This window comes from Hesperophylax consimilis, unplaced genomic scaffold (genome assembly GCF_061612785.1).
Source record: "Hesperophylax consimilis isolate HC1 unplaced genomic scaffold, BYU_Hcon_1.0 scaffold_60, whole genome shotgun sequence".
Lineage (NCBI taxonomy): Eukaryota > Metazoa > Arthropoda > Insecta > Trichoptera > Limnephilidae > Hesperophylax > Hesperophylax consimilis.
In genome coordinates this window covers 251671-263648 of record NW_028301290.1, presented here as the reverse complement: position 1 = coordinate 263648, position 11978 = coordinate 251671, and the positions used below count along the sequence as shown (strand labels likewise).

General features: G+C 36.4%; 1 long non-coding RNA gene across 1 annotated transcript; it reads right to left on the bottom strand.

Annotated features, from left to right (window-relative positions):
• Nucleotides 1-5728: 5728 nt before the first annotated feature.
• Nucleotides 5729-9315, bottom strand: LOC149408807 (uncharacterized). Its single transcript, XR_016305378.1, has 3 exons — nucleotides 8958-9315; nucleotides 8398-8437; nucleotides 5729-5799 (listed from the first exon to the last, which is right to left on the bottom strand). It is a non-coding gene; the product is annotated as an uncharacterized LOC149408807 (long non-coding RNA).
• Between the last annotated feature and the right edge of the window lie 2663 nt (nucleotides 9316-11978).

Sequence of the window (11978 nt, the reverse complement as noted above, 5' to 3'; positions counted from 1 at the left end):
TGGAATTTCTTCAGACTTCAGATTTCTGCATCGAAGAACACTGGAGAAAGTTATTGGCCCCATCAATCTCCAATAATACTACAGAACTACAGACCATTGACGAATTTTATTTTCCGTATACTATACTTTCCGTGCGTACTGGTATAAGCAAAACAAAAATTAAAAATATACATTTATACGGAAAAAAAATTCCTGCTAAAAATGCCTATAGTGGAATGTGTAGGATTGCACTAATCTCCCCACATTCCGGAATAAAATAATTTATTGTTATCATTATTATAATCTCTTACTTATCCTTTTCGCTAAAACAACTTTTAGCAAAAGAAATTTTACATACTTCGCAACAAAGCTACACAGTACACTTCAACCGGCCATTAGACAGAATACAAATACATGTACGTAAATTGGACACCAAGTGTTCGATCATCAGCCAAGACAGATCAAACATCAACGATATGTATTGCCAATAGTACGATGTCAATTGTCTTTTTATTTTGAATGTGATATTATGTACTAAACTTGAATTTAAATTTAGGAGCCACCTTTGGGCTGGAGCTCCATAATACTTGATAACCTACTTTATTATGTGCAAAGGAGGGAGATCCGTCTGATTGAGAATCTATTGTAAACAGACCGATTGCTATCTCTAATGCACAAGCGCAATGTTCTCTTAACTGAGTATGTTCTACAGGTATTTTTAATATTGACGAAAAAACATATAACAGCTATCAAGAATATCGTACCCACCAAAACGACCTCAATCTCAGTCCTTTAATTCTACACATGAATATAAGAAGTGTGGAACGAAACATGGATGAATTTTTGACAACAGTAAATAATGATCTCAGGAAGCCCGCTTGCATTGTGTTAACGGAAACACATTCAAGTGGCGAAGTGGCGTACTATATACCGGGATATACCTGTGTATCTACTACAAACCGAATTAACAAAAACAGTGGAATCGTTATGTTCGTACAACATAATTGTGACATATTGTGCGAGGAAGAAATTAATGTGAATGGAACAAACTGCTTACATGTTCAAATGAAGTGTTATAACAAAAAAATTGATATTATCTCTCTATACAGAACACACTCGTCTACTGTCTGTTTGTTTATAGAAGAATTAAGACATGTGTTATTAAACTACAGAAACGCGAATACAATAGTTTTAGGTGACATTAATTTAAATATATCGCACGATTATACATCGAACGATAAAGATAATTACTTAAATATGATGGCGGAATTGAATTATGTGTCGTGTATAAACTTGTGGTACTCGGTACCTACCTACGGGCCGCGAGGTGCGGGGAGCACTTCGGCGGTAGTCTGTATTGCCATTCGGTATTCTGTAGTCTCACAGTTAACAAGCAATAAACGATCTCTGTAAATATTCAACCAGCCTTACGTATTATAACAATCCTGAACCCAAGTCCCTTTTAAGGTGAATCTACAGGATACTACAGTGGCGACGAGGAAACTGAGTCATTAATTATAGTAAAACAGTGACGAAGTTTAAAAGAATTTACGCGGCAAACGTGTTGTTAAAATTCAAGAAATTTGGAGAGTATTCACGTAATGGCGGTGCTTTTTTAAATGTGACGGACGGGGAGTCTCGCTACATTAATAGAACAGGATCGTTGAATCTTTGTAAGATAAGATTGGAAATAATTCAGCGGGGAGCTGAATTACGAAACCAGAATCAAAAAAAAAAAATAGTTCCAGATAATCACGCGGGAGCGGAGTTATCGTGAAGAGGATAAATATTCAGCGGGGAGCTGTATATATATATATTTCAAACCATAAGAAGCCGGGGGCTGAACAACAGCAGCACAGCTGGGAGCTGTATTGGAGCAAGGAGCAGCTGAGAGCGGATCCTTGGGAACTATCGGTCGAGAGCTATTCTTGGAGTACAGCCGAGGTTAAGAAGGAAGATCTGCAACAGGAGGGAGTAGATGACCAGAACCAGAGGTTAAGAAGGAAGATCTGCAACAAGAGGGAGTAGATGACCAGAACCAGAGCTACAATCATCATTAGACTTGAGGAACCACCGTGGCAGTCTCCTTGGACTGGAAGGCTGCGGCATAGAAAAAACTAATGTGTAACAACCTTTATTATAATTTTGCTATATATGATAACTCTATAAATATGTTGTAAACAGGCTCAGGTAAGATGTAAACCTGGTAGGAGTTCTCCTCTTAAGTGGGGGAGAATGTGGTACTCGGTACCTACCTACGGGCCGCGAGGTGCGGGGAGCACTTCGGCGGTAGTCTGTATTGCCATTCGGTATTCTGTAGTCTCACAGTTAACAAGCAATAAACGATCTCTGTAAATATTCAACCAGCCTTACGTATTATAACAATCCTGAACCCAAGTCCCTTTTAAGGTGAATCTACAGGATACTACAAAACTCTTACACCAGAAACGTCAATGGGCAACGTCCATCATGCATTGATCACATTTTCACAAATATCAAAGATATAAATAATTTAAACTCGGGAATTATAAAAACCTCAATTACCGACCATTACATGACTTTGCTACATTACAATTCAATAATACCTCAGGCGATAAACCAACATTGCGGACAAACTGCTAATAATAAAAAAGAAATATCTGTTGTTAATATCGAATCTTTGAAAAATAAATTGTCATCTGAATTATGGTTAGATATTCTCCGAAGTGATAACGTCAACGAGTGCTGTAAAATATTTGAAAATAGATTAACGAACTTTATAAATGATTCAAAAAAAATTATTCCAAAAGGAAATACAGCAAAATTTCGTAAAATCAAACCGTGGATAACACATGGGCTTGTTGTGTCCATAAGACACAAAGAATGGCTTTATAAAGAAACAAAAAAAAAACCACTAGACATTAAATTAAATGTTCATTTTAGAGAATACAAAAATAAATTAACCACGCTCATAAAAAACACGAAAGAAAATTATTATAAAAATAAACTTGATGATTCTGAAAATGACAGTAAGAAAGTTTGGAATATAATCAATGAAATCATGGAAAATAAACAAAATACCAAAAGTAATACTATTAAGAGTGTAATACAAAACAATAACATAATTAACTGTATTGAAGAACCTAAAAAAGGAGCAAACGCTTTTAACGAATTCTTTGCAAATATCGGAAAGAGTCTAGCAGAAAAAATTACCGTGAAAAAAATAAATAAGATGTATATTGAAAATATTCCAAATATAGAAACTAAACTTGAACTCTTCGAACCAACCAATCCGTCTGAAATTGTACAAATTATATCAAAAATGCGAGGTGGTTCTGCTCCGGGATTTGACGGTCTCGCTGTAAAAACACTAAAAATCATTAAAAATTATATTTCAACATCAATCTCTCATATTATAAACAATAGCTTTAAGACAGGAGTTTTCCCGAGCACGTATAAGAAAACCATAATCTCTCCAATATTTAAGTCCGGTAGCCCGGAGGACATTTCTAATTATAGACCCATTTCACTCTTATCTAATATATCGAAAATTTTTGAAAAAATTGTTAAAAAAAGACTAACTGTATTCTTAAAAAAAAACTCGATTATAAATGAAAATCAATTCGGTTTCACAGAGGGAAAAAGTACCCAAGATGCCATTGCAAAAATTTCATCTAGTATTCAGAGTGCCCTGGACAAATCAAATAAATGTATAGGAATTTTCATTGACTTAAAGAAAGCATTTGACAGCATTTCCCATGAAAGACTTATATTAAAATTAAAAGAAAATGGCATTGACCACTTAGCTCTTAAATGGATAGAAAGCTACTTAACAGAGAGACCTCAAATTGTAAAATTAAACCAAACCTTTAGTACACCACTAACAAGTACATTTGGCATCCCTCAAGGCACGGTCCTCGGACCATTACTATTTCTAATGTATGTAAATGACATTTTCCAACAGAAAATCAAAGGTGAATTAATCTCTTATGCTGATGATACTGTTTTATTAATAAAAGGTCAAACATGGGAACTAGTTAACAAACTTGCAAATGAATGTATTAATATCTTAAAATCATGGTTTGATAATAACCTACTCACACTTAATGCCAAAAAAACAACATATGTATTATTTTCACTACAAAAAATACCTAAACACAAAGTAAATATAATAATCCATGATGAAAATTGTGACAATGTCAACTGTAAACTACTTAATCCTATTTGTACTGTAATCAACTCTTCTTCTGAAATTAAATATCTTGGTGTGATCATCGATGAAAATTTGAAATGGAAAAGCCATATTACGGAGTTAGTAAAGAGAATAAGGAAATGTATATATATATTTGTTAGGTTAAGAAATATTTTAAATGTGAAAATACTAAAAAATGTATATTATGCTCTTGTCCACTCCCTGCTTATTTACGGAATCATAGGTTGGGGAGGATCTTATAAAAACAACCTAAACTCAGTAAAAGTCTCGCAAAAAAATATTATAAAGGTAATACTTAAAAAAAACTCTACTTTCCCAACAAAATTGCTTTTTAAAATGTTTCCAGTACCAAATATTGAAGATATATTTAAGCAAACTTCAATTATAAAAATGTGTAAAGAAAAAAATAACACAGAATATCAAGAATTTTACAAACTGATGAGAAATGGAAATCAATTTATTACGCCAATCTTTAAAACAACTCAAATGCAAAACCATTATATTTACCAAGCCATAAAAAACTACAATACCTTCCGAATTGCGCTGTATTACGAACCAACAAGAACAAATCAATAAAATCAAACTTTTTTTCAAAAAAAACTTATATTAAAAAAATATATGGATATATTATATTTATATTTTACACATAACATTGAATCACTGAAGTAAGAATCGTGGCTCCCTTATCAGGCACAAGAGCTCCTCTTTTCTGATAAGGTATACATGACCAATTATGTACCTAAATATTATATTTTGCAAAAAAATGTATGTATTAATGTAACTATGATCTATATTAAAAAAAAAAAAAAAAATTTTTTAATGGAGTCTACTCTAAAGAGCTAGTAGAGTTGATCCTTGGTGCACCAGTGCATCTGCGTGAAACTTGACGTGCACTAGCGGAACACCCGTTCACAGTTGATATTGGCTTCACGAGAACGGGCCGCTTCTTCGACTCGTTTTCATATAAGACGGCTCGTATGTGGAACGAGCCACCGGCATCTGGTTTTCCTCTTTCATATAATCCGGGCCTCTTCAAGACCTCCATTAACAAATCCTTTCCTACAGCCCCTAACATAACCCGCCTCGCAACTTGCTCAACCGGGTGACGACAAAGCTCCCCTTCTTTTACATTTTGCAGACAGCTTACATGCTCTTTTGAACAAAAAAAAACAAAAATAAATGGTTAGTAAATGTTACGTTTCAGCCTTGCTCACTTGAACGTGCGAACTGATTACATACTGTACAGAGTTCCGATTCTCCGAGGAACGTGCGAGCTGAAACGAAACTGTTTTTTTTAAATATTTTTTCAAATAAATTGATGTTAAATTTTTTTTTTAATTCCAAATTAAAAACAATGCATTTTGTCTCAGATCGTAGAATAGATCGGGGTTGCGAGTAAGTACAATCTTAAGTTGTTCCAAAAGAAACGTGACTTACTTTTACATTCGGGTTTTGATGACCAAATGTTATTTCCCCGACACACGGAGACTTCTTCAGTGATAAAGTAGCCGGGACTACAGGAGTACTCCAGCACGCTCAGGTGCTTCACCTTGTCTCCTGGTCGCGGCACCCCCGTCCCGCTGTTCGAGGTGTAACTCCCGTTAGCCGGGAATGCGGGTAGGCGGCAACTGTAGATGGTCAAAATAACAATCATTTAAGAATCACAACAAATGACAAAAGGAGAACGGACACAGTCTAGTTTTAAGTAGAACCGCTACGATCGTCCTTCCAACTATCGCCCCATAGTCTCCAGGATATTGGAAAGAGTGATTAACAACCAAACTGCAGACGTACCTCGAGAAAAACAAAATGTTAAGCGATTGGCAATATGGATTTATCTTCTCGGGTATGTGATGCATATTTGGGGGTGGCACTTAGAGCATTTCGTAGAGTCCAAACAGTTGGGTTAGATATAATAGATATCTCAAAAGCCTTTGATTGGGTCCGGTATTGGGTACTTGTCGGGAAGTTACCATAGTACGGGATCCATCAAACGCTGCAAATTATAACACAAAATAAAGTCGAAATTATAAAACGTAAGTGAAGAAGCCACGCTCAACAATATGTAATGCGCGGCCATGTGCATTGTAAAAACCTACGGTTGAGTTTACCCTAGCAAATCTCTAAAATAAAGTGGGAAGTGGCCCGGCGTAATGGACGGGCCTAGGAAATTGATTTTTTATCTGGAAAGGGTTTATTTTATTTATTTTTAATAAATTACTACAATCTCAATATGTTTCTAGAGGAATCCCTCGGGAGGTCACTGTTTTACATAAAATATTTAAATGGTAAGGTCCTGTTTTTATTAATCTTAAATATAAATAAATTACATCTGCATGTATCGGTATAAAAAACGTATATTATTGGAGATCGGGCAGTCGGTTAATTTCGGATTTCAAAATTAGCCTTATTTTGTTACTGAAAATGGTTCTCGTGTGTATATGTTATCCTTTATTTTTATATGTATGTTTGATGCTAGATTATTGCTGGAATAAGATAATACGAAGTGCTGTGTTCTTTGTCTAAATGTGGTATTCATTGAGGGTGTTATGTGAGATTTGTCTATTTCTTTGTGTGGATTAAAAGCGCATACGCATACAATTATATCACAACTTAATCTTTAATATTATGAATATGTTTAAAGTTCGGCAGATGTACGTAAAAAACAATCCTCACGCACCTATATACAAAAATAAATATTACGCAAAAAGATTAAATACTTGCTGTACTCCAAACAATAACAAAGATTTTCTACAAATTCCTATAATGCATACTAGTTCGGCCAACGAAACAAGGTACCTGGCGACAAGATTATACAATATTCTTCCAGATAGCATAAAAAAAATGTGAAATGATAGGGCCTTTACCGGTGCACTCACCCAATTTTGAAAATATTAACTAATTAACCATCACGCCGTTTCCCCGCAGGGGTAGGCAGGGGGGAAAGACCACTAAACAACTCGGTCTTGGCACACACTCCTTGCCTCATTCACATTCATACATCATCTCATAAATACTATTCTATTATTCTGACTCTTGGAATGGCCCAACTCCCAAGTATTTGATTCGCTTGATTGTCCCATGTCTTCCTCGGGGGTCCCCGAAAATATTGATTTAACAAAACTATTGTGAGTATGTGTAGGAATATTCATATGCATTAATTAACTTGTAAAAAGAGTGCCTCAACACAGGCTAACCCCTACCCGCTACCCGCCACCCGCTACCCGCTACACGCTACCCGCTACCCGCTACCCGCTAGCCGCTACCCGCTACCCGCTAGACACTACCCGCTAGCCACTACCCGCTAGCCGCTACCCGCTACCCGCTACCCGCTTCACGCTACCCGCTACCCGCTAGCCGAGTGAGGCAGTTTATGGGAGACCTCAAATTATAACTATACATTTCTATTTATTACATAACTACCTTCTGTTTTAATATTATTATTTTCCAATTACTTAAACAAATCTACATTTTGCACACTTAACATGTATTTTTAGTTTTAGCTGCAAATTTCTTACAATTAAGATGTATTATTATTTGTTGTTTTATGTCAAGTACGTCAAATTTCGCAAATACATAGTTGGTAACTGTTTATATTGTTTTTGTTTTATGTTCAAAGGATAGTTCATATTTGTTTTGACCCATGTACTTAGGTACTAATTGAAGGTTAAAGGTTAGTCATTGATCTTAAGCAGGGTACTCACCAAGAGTGTAGCACCGTGTAACGTGTAACGTAACTGATACTGTATCAATCTGCAAGTGGGTACGGCTCGTCCACGGTAACCGCGTATCCAGCTACGAGCTCCCGGATCCGCCTTTAGTGCTCGCAGTGTGATCGCAGTGAATCCGCCGTCGGCGGCTCGCTGCGATCACACTGTGCTCTACCCGCGAGCGGCTCGCAGTAGGCTCGCGCCTACGTACTCACTTGATACAGTATCAGTTACGTTACACGTTACACGGCTAGATGAGTACCCTGCTTTATGCTACGTATACATACGCGAGCCGAACTGCTGAGCTGAACCTCAACTTATGTGAAAGGAGAAAAGCAACTGCAAATGGCGCGAAATGCCGCTTGCAGTTCTTTTGATCTTTCCCGTAATTTATGGCTCGGCTCGAGTTTCGGTTCGCAAATGTATACGTACCATTATCACACCAGAGTAGCTGCTGTCATACTAAGTCGAGAAAAACAATATTGAATTTAAAACAAATCAAGTGAACTCACTAACCTTGGTGGAGACGGAGAGATTGCGGTCACTGGCGCTGAACCTGAAATAAACAACACACACACACTTCAGTCGGTTCTAAATTAGTTGCGAGAAAATAATTTTAGCACCACTGAAGCAAATTCTGTCGAAAATTATATTTTTCTACTGGGCGACAAGATAACAAATAGGTACAAACTTTAGAAGCAATTGGTCTGGTAGAATATCGAAGCAGTCCATAATGGGGTCATGGTACGAACTCCGTGAGGCATGGCTCTGGCAGAGGAGAAATCATCTTCGTTGATTGAATGTTGCAGAAATGTAAAACTACGTTTGACCGTATTACAAATGTGAGGATCCGCAATTAATACGAGGCCGATGTACCTACGTAAGCATAATCCGAGAAAGATATGTTATGGCCAAGTGAATCAGATGCTTGGGTTGGGTCGCGTGTTAACAGAGCATGAATTTGAAAGACGCAAGGTGTGTCTTGTGAGACAGAGTTGTGTGGCGGTACATCATCTCTGCCTATCCTTTCAATGAAATGGCGTGATAGTAAGTTGTGTAGTTAGTTTCTTCCTTACCTAAGCCACAGGCCAGCATCACTAAAAGCACGAACATCGCGGACGGAGGGATCAACTGGAATGTTTTTGTAATGAGCTTAAAGAAGCTTATAAATTTGCTGATGTCATCCTTATTCTTGTATGTACTTTTAGACGCAACCAGAAGCTTTGCTAGTTTTTCACTGTCCTTGTGTTTGTCTTTAGATTACACCACCTTTTCACTCTTACATATATTCTAATATTAACTTATGGATTCGTGTATAATGCACTGATGATTATCTATTTTAAATTGTCCAATTGACCTTTTATAAATAAAAAAAATAATTTAAGTATAACCAGTTTTCTTCGTAATTATAAATAAAACACCGTCACTCCTCGGGAACCATTCGCCAACTAATTGAAATCTGCTCGTAATGACTACAACAACAAAGTTAACCCTTTGAAGGCTGTAAAGAGAATACCTCCCACTCCAAGAAAATCAGGAGTACGATTATGAGTCGCAAACGGCAATATGTAAGAATCGTTTGTCCACAAACATTATACATAAAATTTTAAGTTTTATTTTATTTTTTTATTTAGCGGCAATACAAACTAAGTAACATAAAGATATAAAGTGATGTAGTTTGTTCTCAGTCCTCCTCACTAGGTATTCCTGTTCCGAGGCGGGCTGTAGGTTGTTGTATGTGTGTTGATCATGATTTCCTCATCTTCTAATATGTTGGTTCCCACAAAATATAAAATAAATTAAGCAAAAAGTATTTATGTTTGTTGTCTGTAGATTGCGTTGGGGTTACTTCATAAATTTAATGATTTCCTCATCTTCATGTTTAGTTAGCCATAGTTTGACGTTTTATGTTCATAATTTACGTAACATGTAAAATTTGTGGTTTATATTACTACGTTTAGACAGCATCTTGGGAGGCGGATCATTTAGCAGGGGTGCCCGGGTTCATTGGGTGGGGTATGTTCATGATGCGCCTGTCCACCAGCTGCGTGGCGTGCCAGATCCGAAGAGGCTGATTTAGGGAGTTACCTTTGGAAAATATTTTGTTCAGTGCTTCCTATATGGGGTTCAAAAAGCATCTGGCAAACGAACCACACGCTTGTTTGACGCTATACCGATTTTGTGACTGATTGACATAGTGCTATCTCAATACGACATTGAAAAAATCCATCAAATATGGTTAGTTAGCGATATTTGCGAGCACGGTCAGAAAATGATTCCGACAGTCGGTAGACAAAATCCGCTCCTTTCCAAAGTTGTTAGTTATGAGTGATGGCTAATGACCTAATGAACTCAATTAACTTCCTTTTAAGTGTTAAAAAGTACATGCGGACTGCCAATGTATATTAAAGTTACTATTTCAATTCCACATAGATTTCTGGGGTCGGTTAAGGGTTAACAAAAACTTAATAATAATAACTGTCGAATATTTCGGTATGAAACACGTTTATCTTGTTGATTATTCAGTGCCTGGTGGCTGAAGGCTTTTCTTGTTTGTGCTGGTCACTCAAAGTAGATAACCGGTTTAGTTATACATATTATTATTAGTCAATATTATTCCAATACAAGATTGCGGAAAATATCTCTAATATTATATTAAATCCAGATGTGGGGTTCACTAGATGGGCACCTGCAGCTTTAAAAGTGACCTTCTCTGATCAATTGAAACTAGAAACGTAATTTGACTGGGCCCATTGGTTCGTTTTCAAGATGTGACCGTAACTTTTTCTGATTTTTCTGTTTAGAAATCGCTAATATTGTCTTCAATAATTAAATATTACAATTTGAGGTTTTACTCATTAATTTATTCCAAAAAATAAAAATATGTAGTATATTGCAAAAAAACATAAGCCGCTCGTCTCGCAACACAATAATGGTATATAATTTTTAAAAAATACATGGAAATTCAAAACAATATAGAAAATTTTATAAACCCACAAAATTATTAAAAAAATGAACACTACAGTTATTCAAACTAAAATTAAAATTGGGCAGTAGGTTAAAATTGGCAAATATAACATTCTAATGACCAAATGAGTATTACGAAGTACCGTTGTTGGCTGATCAGTCACAAATCATAGAAGTTTTATGAATTTACAAAATTATTTACATAAAATATTTATTTATTTATTGGATAATTTGTATAGCGCCGCTTTTGTGAGATATCACCTCAGGGGCGCTTTACAGTTGATGCAGGTATTACAAAAAATATAAATATTACAAAAATAGAGTGAAGTTAAGTTAAGTAAAATGAAGTATAGTAACAGGTGACACGAAGATAGAAGATGGAAACTCTGCAGCAAGAATCCTAGGTTGTGAAGAAACTGGTCCAGCTGCTGCAGCAAAAGAGTCCACCGCGTCCACCAACAGTGCCAGCATGAGGTTCGTCATCCGTTCAGGCATGTGTCTGCTGCTAATAAAGCGCTGACACACTATCCTCTCACAGATACCAGACCTTGGCAGCACCGCTGTGACGTTTTACGAAGATAAAATATGGAGACTGCAGCAAGAATCCCAGGTGGTGAAGGAACTGGACCAGCTGCTGCAGCAAGAGAGTCCACCGCGTCCAACAACAGCGTCCAGATATGTATCTGCTGCTAATAATAAAGCGCTGACACCTCACATGGATAAGAGACCCTGGCAGCACTGCTGTGACGTTCGGCGAGTCCATCATTTATCTCCATGTAATCCTGTTCCTGGTAATTGTTGAAGTGGTGCATTCTGCCCGCAATAAAAATCGACAGTTAATAAATTACCCTGGGCTTAGAAAAAAAAAACTTGCCACGGTCCAAACTTCCCCAGTTTCCGAGAATTACATTGAAAACATCTGGAGTGTATTTACCGATAGCCGTTCGTTTCGAATGTCCAATATTTTTGAGCAAATGTCCGATTATTCACTTTTAAAACACTGCACTCAAATCACATATTATAAAGTTCTAATAATTATAAAGTTTATTTTTATTTAAGTTCAAATGTTGATTGATTGATTTTACAAATAATTTCAAAGGGATGTTGCCTCATTTCCCTTGAAAATACTA